Source organism: Tupaia chinensis, unplaced genomic scaffold, assembly GCF_000334495.1.
Source record: "Tupaia chinensis unplaced genomic scaffold, TupChi_1.0 Scaffold146604_1, whole genome shotgun sequence".
In the NCBI taxonomy this organism is placed as follows: Eukaryota; Metazoa; Chordata; class Mammalia; order Scandentia; family Tupaiidae; genus Tupaia; species Tupaia belangeri.
The window spans coordinates 1,560,529-1,570,193 of NW_006206460.1; the positions used below are offsets into that span (position 1 = coordinate 1,560,529).

The window sequence follows — 9,665 nt, forward strand, 5'->3', positions numbered from 1 at the left end:
TAGCGGTCTTGGGTAACAACAAAACAAGTTACAACAGATTTCTGGAATTGCAAATGCATATCTAGATAACCTTTTATACCATAAGAAGAAAAGAGGGAGAAAAAGGAAAAAAAGATCACTGGCGGATGTATTACTATTTTTGGCATCAATACTTACCTTTATTTTCCTTCACTGCCTCCAACAACTCACTTCACAGTCATGCACCCACACTGCATTTGTAACTGCATTTGTCAAATTACTTGGCCTTTTGCAAACATTCTTTTCATTTCATTGTTTTTCCATCGTGCTTGACTTTTTTTTTATTGGGTTGTGCAATAATCTTTACTACTTGCTTCTTTCTGCCTACTTTATGTTTCATTTATTCATGTCTTCCCAATGCCTTTAGGTGGAGCATAAAATTACTGATTTGAGATTTTTTTTCTTATACTATTCATAGATGTAAACCTTCCTCTAACCAGTTTTCACTACTTTCTATAAGTTTTGATTGTCATGTCTATATTTTTATTTATCTCTGTGTATTTTCAAATTTCCCTTTGATTTCTTATTTGACCCAGTGATAATTTGAAAGTGTGATGTTTAATTTCCACATATTTGAGTTTAATTTTTTGTGTTCCTAATTTTCAAGTCTCCTCTCTTGTTATTGGAGAACATACTGTTTTGGTTTGTTTAATGGCTAGGCATAGAGTTTATTACAGAAAATGTTCATGTGCACTTGAAAAGAATGTATATTCTACTCTTTGGGAATAGAATGTTTTGAACATGTTTTTCAAGTCTGGCTGGATGATAAAGTTGTGTCTTCCATATCCTTATTGCTAGTATGCCTGGCTGTTCTACCAGTTATTGAAAGCAGGGTATTGGGGACCAGCAGGTGGCATGGGGGTTAAGGCACCAAACACTCTCACATGGCTAACCATGGTTCGAGTCCCAGACCTGGTGGCTTGCTTTCTCACTTTCTATTTCTCTCTCTGTATCTCTCTCTGATCAAGTGAAAATAAATGGATAAATAAATAAAGTAAATATTTTTTTTTAAAAAGAAAGAAAGTAACTCATGCTGAGCATGTGTGCATGCATGCCTCAAATCCCAAGAGGAGAATGGAGGTTAAAGGAATGAAACATGACTATCTCCCCTAGGTGGTGATTTCTCACTTTCTCTCTCTCTCTGGCAAGTGCACACACCCTATAGCAAAAATCTCTTAATATAAAAAAAAATCCATTTGATACTGACATCTTCATTGACAAGGAAAATACAAATGAACCCAACCTAACAGAGAAAAAGAGTTTCAGTCTTGTAGGATTATGGTGTCCTGGCAGAAAAACCCCACAGAATCTTGAGTCAGGGGGTGGTCATTCACCAGAATAGGAATTATAATTTTGTCAACAAGAGGCTTTGTCACCATAAACAGAGAAATATCAGAGGAAATGTAAGAATAGTCCAGACCCTATTGGTAATAAGTCTCAATTTCAGAATGATACTTAGGTGATACTGGCCTCATAAAATGAGTTTGAAAGATTCCCTCTAGTTATATTTTTGGAAAGAGTTTAAGGATTGGTATTAATTATTCTTTTCAATCTCTCTCTCTTTTTTAATGTCCAGAAAGTATACATTAGAGAGAGAGAGATAGAGAGAGAGAGAGAGGAAACTCTCATTGGGGCATGATCATGCCTCAATCCTTTTCCCTCTATTTCTCCAGCTCTTCAGGATTTGGGGGCATGTACACACACTCTGTATGCATTTCAAGCTGCAGAGGCCAGGATTTCAAATGCAATTGGCCATAGGGGATCCGATTCTCAATTCATAGGCCTTAACCACTGTGCTATGGAGTCAGCTAGAATTAATTCTTCTTTGCGTGTTTGGCAGAATTCAGCTTTGAAATTTGGCCTTGGGCTTTTCCTAGTTGGGATGTCTCTAATTACTACTTCAAACTCTGTAAACTGTGACCTTCTGAAACCCAATACCTACTCTTCAAGTTAGGGGCAATAATGTTAATCTTGTTGGTCTCTCATGTGTGTTTACATAAGCAACTCACAAATGTGCTTAGCACGTAGCACATGATAAAATTAGTCAGCCTAATAAAACTCCCACAAGAGATTTGTGGAAAAAAATGAAAAATATGGATGTAAAATAGTTGTAACTACACACAGTGTGGTCTCTAAATCACAGATAATATCAAGGGCTATGGGGTCAAAGATCCATGGGATCAATCCTGGCACTTTAATGAATTACAATGGAATAAAGTCTTACAAGGGCTTCTAAAGAAAACAATAACAACTAAGAACATATACAGGAATTTATCCAATTTGTAGACATAGACCTAAATATGAAATAATTGATAAATTCTCAAAATGGTTTTGACAAGGAAGAGGTGCTTTTAAAACATTGTCCTGGGAATGTAGTCCTAAAAAAAGAAAAATTTGTTAAGGCATTGTGAAGAAATAATCATGGCAGCTACTTATGAAAAGACATGGGGAAAGAACCAATCCAAAGAATAGATTCAGTGTAATTGCTAAGGTGGAGGCATGCCCCTTAGGACTGAATACAAGTATGTCCATGGCTAGAATAGTGAGAGTAATGCCCTACTAGAGTAAGTTAACAAAAGGGCTTTAATATTTATCAGAGTTTTGTTTCTATCTCTTGCACACTATGTTCTAATGAAATCAGTTTATACTCCATTTGGAAGCTTCTTCCTCTAGGGAAAGTAGATAGACACATTAAGATACAATTAGTGAGGCAGAGTTCCTTACATTTACTCCAATCCAGTTATATCTGAGAAAGCAGAGAAAGGTACAAAATATGAAGATGATCTTAAGGTAAAATGATTAAAAATATTTTACCCAACACTGTTTGAGAAAGCTAGCTCCCCAGTGCTTGTTCCTTTTGAGTTAGCAGTCCAAAAAAATCAGTATTTTTTTTATCAGACATGAAATGTACTCAATCCACATAGTTTTTTTTTTTTTTTTAAAGAATTATTTTGGGACCAGCAGTTAGCGTAATGGTTATGTCACTGGACTCCCATGTAGTCGACCGTGGTTTGCGTCCTGGATCCAGTGGCTTAAACTCACGCCAGGCACGTGTGCGTGCATGCCCAAGATCCCAGAGGAAAATGGAGGAGAAGGGATTGCGGCGTGGCACCCTGGGGGTGATTTCTTGCTTTCTGTCTCTCTGTCTTTCTCTGTCTGTCTGGTGAGCACACGCACCCTATAGCAAAAACCGCGCCAAAAAAAGAAAGAATTATTTTATTTAACTTTATTTATTTGTTTTAATTTGACCAGAGAGGGACAGAGGGAGAGAGAAAGAAGGCAAAAGTGAGAAAGCAAGCCACCAGGTCCAGGACTCAAACCACAGTTGGCCATGTATCAGTCTAGCACCCTTAAACACCACACCACTAACTGACCCCTCAATCCATATAGTTTTATTATATAACATGATTAATGCTGATTTCAAATAAAATAATGACTATATTAAATCTCTATGATCTTCCTTGTTTACATACAATTCCCAAAGGCTTCCCAGGGTATCCTTGTTCTTCTGCTGCAATTTCTAGTCACCTTTATTTTTCACAGGCCTTCTAACTGGAAAAAGCAAGCAAACAAGCAAGCAAAAAAAAAAAAAATCACTGTGATAGAAACTTAACCAGGTGACTGAGAAATCGCTGCTATGCCAAAATGCCTGCAAGAGAGATAGTAACTCTAGATTTTAGTGTGGATAAGGGGGAGGAAATCAGTTAAAGCTCTGGTGTTGATTGTTATCTCAGTTATCTATTTTCAGCAGCCAACATTCACAGAGATTCTGCTCCATAAGACAATGGTTATTCAGATAAGAAAACACTATCTTCATTCATTAGGCTCTGTCATTTAAGTCTGCACAGATCACTAGTGTATTCTACCATTGGTAGAGTCTGCTCACATCACTCATCACTATTATCCAAGCCATGAAATCATAAAAATCTTGAGTCTCAAATACGTGCTATATTTTGACAAATTCCACCACTGGCTTTTTCATATTTTGTAGATATCTGTTTATAGAACTTTCTTCAAAGATTTTTAGAAAAATGTTGAAAAATATCACAAAAATGGGCCATATAAAATCAAAATTGACATGATTATATGAAAATGATTTATAAACTCAACAAAGGATGACTTAAGAATGATCTCCACCGGGGACCAGCAGATGGCATAATGGTTATGTCACTGGACTCTCACATGACCAACCATGGTTCAAGTCCTGGACACAGTAGTTTACATGCACACACACCGTGTGTGTGTGTGTGTGTGTGTGTGTGTGCCCAAAGTCCCAAGAGAAGAATGGAGAAGGGATTGCAGTGTGGCCATCTGCCTAGGGGATGATTTCTCACTTTCTGTCTCTCAGTCTCTCTGTCTCTCCAACAAGCACATGTGCCCTATAGCAAAAATCTCTTGGGAAAAAAAAAAAAAGAGGATTATCTCCATGAAAATAATCACTACTTTCAGAGGGTTGTATTTTTTCCTGAAAAACGAATGAGGTCTTTAATGAGATGGTTTTTCTAAGGAGTGCCTGGAAACTTTTTTTCATGCAATAATGATAATAAAAGCATAAATTGAAGAAATTACACTTGAACGCACTGTCACTTTTCACTCATCAGCTTTCATCAGGTCTAATTCTCATCCAAGGAAACATACTCAGACACATGGTAGATGGAACTTTGTATATTCAAATACACATCTTGTGCACTCAGCATCTCATAAGGAGATATGCCTCCTGTGGGGACCCAAGAGCAGTCACTTGTGTTACTTTGAAGAATCCCCAAACACATGTTATATACAAACCTAAATGCAGATTTAATGGAGGTGGTGTGGCGGTGGGATTCTCTACCCAGGCAGAATTCTATCACTTGACTCCTATATAATGTGAAAATTGTGAGAATCAAAAATGGAGTCATCTGTTTCAACTTGTGTTAAACCCTGACTAAACTGAGCTGGAGAGTCACCGAGGAGGCATTTTCTCATGCAAGTATGTCCAATAACAAGAATTGTCATGAAGACTTTGCCAGAGCCTCAACCTTGTACAAAGATCACCACAACCTAACTACATCTGTGAGGACATTAGCCCAGAAACTGCCTGTCCAATCCTGGCTTGGTAGCAACCTTGTTATTGATCCTGGTAGCCAAGAATAATTGTCCCAAAAGAATGTATGTAATCGCTCACTTTTAAAAATCCCATCTTTCCTCACATACCTGAATACAGCTGTAGTTTACTATGGAAAGTATATTCAGCACTGCAATACCTACTCTAGAATAATTATTTTTTAAAGAGGCTTTCTGTCTGTTATTTAGAGGTTGACAGTAACTGGCGGGGAGGATACACAATAAGGTAAATTAAATGGAGTCCAAATGTGAAGATCACTTCACCCCAAATGGTGTACGTTCAGAGCCCAATTACTACAGGTCTAAAAGAAATGAATAGGGCTCAGAACAAGTGAACTCAGTTCTTCAGAAATGAAACAACAGCAAGCAGGACTGTCCTCCTTCTCCTCATGAGCTCCAGGGTGCTTCATGTTCCATTGCCTCAGAGAAAGTATTCTTCCAAAATTGAAATGGATTTGAGTTCATTATTAAAATAAACTGGGACCAGCAGTTAGCGTAATGGCTATGTCACTGGACTCCCATATAGTCGACCGCGGTTCACATCCCAGACTCGGTGGCTTAAAATTCACGCAAGGTGCGTGTGCATGCGTGCCCAAGATCCTGAGAGGGAAATGGAGGAGAAGGGATTGCAGCATGGCCATCCCCCTGGGGGGTGATTTCTCGCTTTCTGTCTTTCTGTCTGTCTGGTGAGCGCATGTGCCCTGTGGCCAAAAAACCTCTCCCAAAAAAAAAAAATTAAAATAAGCTTACAAGTTTGAAAAACAAGTATAAGTTCTAGAAAAATCAGAGGTATGTCTTCTTTTGGAAATCATTTTTGAGACATTTCTGCATCAAAAATTGTTGGGATCTGGTCTTGCCAAATCCAAACAGTATGAACTTCTGAATTTTCAAAGGAAAATTTAAAAATATATTAAGTCACACATTTCATATTAAAATATTTCATATTAAGGGTATAAATGAAGCTGCTGAAATTTGAAAGTCTACTTTTCAAGTTCATAATAAGAGAATAGACATTGTCATCAAATATCCCTGGTAATACTCTTTAAAATATTGTTTTTGGTCTGTGTGTGTGTGTGTGTGTGTGTGTGTGTGTAAGAGCACACTTTATTATTAGGAAGCAGAGTGCTTTACATCAACAAGCTGATGAAGGCTGCCCAGTAGGCATCCTCCATGTCACACTCCAGAAGATGCATGCGAGGTTTGTAGAAAAAAATCAATCAGGTGGCCAGCAGGTGCTGTGGTGGTTAAAGGCACTGGATTTCTCACATGGCCAACTGCAGTTGGAGTACCAGACCTGGCAATTGGCTTTCTCACTTTCCCTTTCTGGTCAAATAAAAAAATAACAACAAAATGAAATTAAATAAATAAATAATTTTAAAAATTCAATCAGAACATGAATTCCTCTGGGCACTTTCCCAACCTTGTTCCTCACTGGGGTCAGGAAAACAACCAACCACTTTCCTGAAGGAGATGGTGGTTCATTAGAAATAGAGCCCCTCTTGTTTTCTTTATAAAGAACACTTTAGGGACCAGCAGGTGGCATGGTGGTTAAGGTGCTGGACACTCCCACGTGGCTGACCACGGTTCAAGTCCTGGACCTGGTGGCTTGCTTTCTCACTTTCCTCTCTCTCTCTTTCTGTGTCTCTCTATGGTCAAATTAAAATGAATGAATAAATAAATAAATCTTTTTTTAAAAAAAGAACACTAGATTTTTTGAAGTCTTCATTTTTACTTTTATTCTGCATTCTCTCAAAGCCATAAAAGCAGCTTCTGTACACATCGCCCTGATGTCTGCACCAGACAGGTTGTCCAGGGTTATGTTATTGGCCAGCATCATCCTGCTTGTATGCATCTGAAATATGTGCTTCTTGGTCTTTTCATCGGGCAAGGGGAACTCAATCTTCCTGTCAATGCAGCCTGGTCTGATAAGCAATGGATCCAAAATCTTTATTCAGTTTGTGGCCTTAATAATTTTCACATCCCACCTTGAATCAAATCCATCCAGCTGCTTCAACAGTTCTAACATTGTTTGCTGAATTCTCTTTCACCATCAGAATTCGAGTCATATCTTTTTGTCCCAATGGCATCAACTTTATCAATAAACAGGATGGATGGTCCATGTTCTTCAGCGACTTGAAACAGTTGCCATTCAAGTCTGGGCCAACCACCTAGGTACTTCTGAATAAATTCTGAGCCAACAACCCTCATTCAAGGAAGTGGCTGAAGTTTGGTTTGCAACTGCTTTGGCCAACAAGGTATTATCTGTGTCAGGTGGACAATACAGAATGACCCCTTGAGGGCTTTATATCTACCTCTTCGTAATAGACAGGATGGGTGAGAGGTAGCTCCACAGATTTCTTAACCTCCTGGATTTGGTTGTCCAACTCCCCAATATTGGCCTTTATCTCCTGTGGAGCTTTTTCCACTTTCACCACTGTGACCAAGGTACCTGTGTCATCCATCAGCATCCCATCACTGCATGCACCTTGTGTTGAACAGGACCCAGCAGCTCAGTTCCAACAGATTCTTGTCTACAAATGAGAGAATGCTGACATAATGTTCTGAGCCCACAGATGTAGACACAATGGCATGACTACCATCAATCTCTTCCAAAGCTACTACCAACATCGAGGCTCCCGCTCAGATCATCCACCTTTGATCTTTTCCTCCTCTTGCTTTTCTTCTATTGGTTTCATCTGTTCCTGATTTCTAATGAATTCTTTTTCCATGAGAAGGTATTCTTTCATTTTAATTTCAATAATTTAAACCAATTCTATGTGTGAGGTGTCACTAGTGGCAGCTTGCTGGCAGCATCTGGTCCTTTAGTTTTTTCCTTTATTGCTCCTCCCATCTAGTATGAACAAGAGGTTCATACTTCTTTTTCTTGTCCTTGTCATCTTCTTGCACCTCCAGGACCATGACTGCCACTGGGACTTTGACCCATCTTGCTTTGGCTGCTCTCGTTTTGTTTATATCTTTTATTTTTAACTGCAATAAAATACACATAACATTTGCCATCTTGATCATCTTTAAGTATTTATTGTAGTTCAGTATCAAGAATTTTCACATTGTTCAACCAATCTTCAGAATGTTTTCATTTTGCAAAACAGAAACTGTACTCATCAAACAACTCATTTTCCCTTGCTTCATGCTCTAGCACTGGTGATATTCAAAAGTTACATTTTTACGGGATAAAAGCAAAATCCACATGTTTTCTTTTAAGGAGCATTCATTTTACAAACTTCATTATCTGTATTTGAAACAAAACATCTAGTATATAAAACAAAAACATATCAAAACATAATTTTATTAAAGAGGATATTTGGATAATGAAATGATAATTTATTTACAAATTAATTACAAGTACATTAGGGGATGCCATCGACACCATTCTCAACAGAACTGAATTTATAAATCTGCTCAGGAAATGTGAAATTTGAACAAATTAAGTGTTAAGTAAAATGGAAATTATACCTGTACTAGTATATTTTGTTCTTTTAAAGCAATGCCTCTTCACCCAGACAGTCCAGGTCCTGGCCCCCTGAAATGTCTGGAACCGAGCCCAGGGTTGTGTGTCTGCCTCTCTGGTGAAAGAGGAATGAAATGCAAACTCTCTTAGCGCGCAGTATGAAACTGCACGTTCGACAAAGGCAGAATTTGGGTTTATTAGTCTCCATCACCTGCACCGACAACTTCAGCCCTTGCTTCGGTAAACAACCCATTCCAATCGCAGGAGCCGCGGATTTCCTGTATCCAGCCCCCGGTTGCAGGTCCTCCAACCGCGAGGTCTCCCCGCGGCATTCTCAACACCAGCCTCCGCCGTTCGCAGAAGGAGCTTTTGACTTAAAAGGCTCCGCTTCAACTTAACAGGGACAGAGCTCAGTGTTCAACCTCAGGGCCTCAAAACTGAGCTCTTACCTCGAACTGCCTGAAACAGGGAAGCTGACGTTGATCCGAAGCAGCACAGCAGACAGCTCCAAAGGGACACAGACGGATTCCAACGCCAAGACCGGAGTTGGGCAGCGGAAAGAGGTACAGCCCAGACCCACGCCCCGGGCGAGCCCCGCCCCGCGCCAGTGTCGTCACCGTGACGCAGGCTCGTCACTCGGGGAAAGCGCGGCGTCCACGCCCACCTGTCTGTCAACCGCGTGGTGTTACGTAATTTCCTGACGGCCCGGAAGAGGCCTGGCCTTGGAGAGCACCGCTCTGGCAGTGATCCGCGGTGCGTGAGGTTTGCGCTGCGCTCTGCGTGGGCTTCCCTGCAGGTCCTTTACACCCACCGCCCGAGGACTCCTCAGAAGTCACAGCTCCTCCTGCGGGGAGCCCCGCGTCGCCCCGAAGCCCGTCGCGTCTGCTGTCGCATCCAGCTCAAACGCCCGGGATTGTTCTGACCTCGCTCTTTGCCTTGTAGTCTCTTTCCTCTCCTCGCCCGGTGTCACCTGTCCACGCGGGACGCGGATCCTAGCTCTTACCCCAGTCTGGCGCCTCGGGGCAGCCCTGGCATTCTGTTGACCCCAGATCCCACCTTCCCCAGAGATCTTACC

The 9,665-nt window shown here is 40.3% G+C and overlaps 1 pseudogene; it reads right to left on the minus strand.

The window, feature by feature from the left end:
- Window positions 1–4,631: 4,631 nt before the first annotated feature.
- On the minus strand, window positions 4,632–9,645 carry LOC114006252 (26S proteasome regulatory subunit 4 pseudogene; annotated as a pseudogene).
- Between the last annotated feature and the right edge of the window lie 20 nt (window positions 9,646–9,665).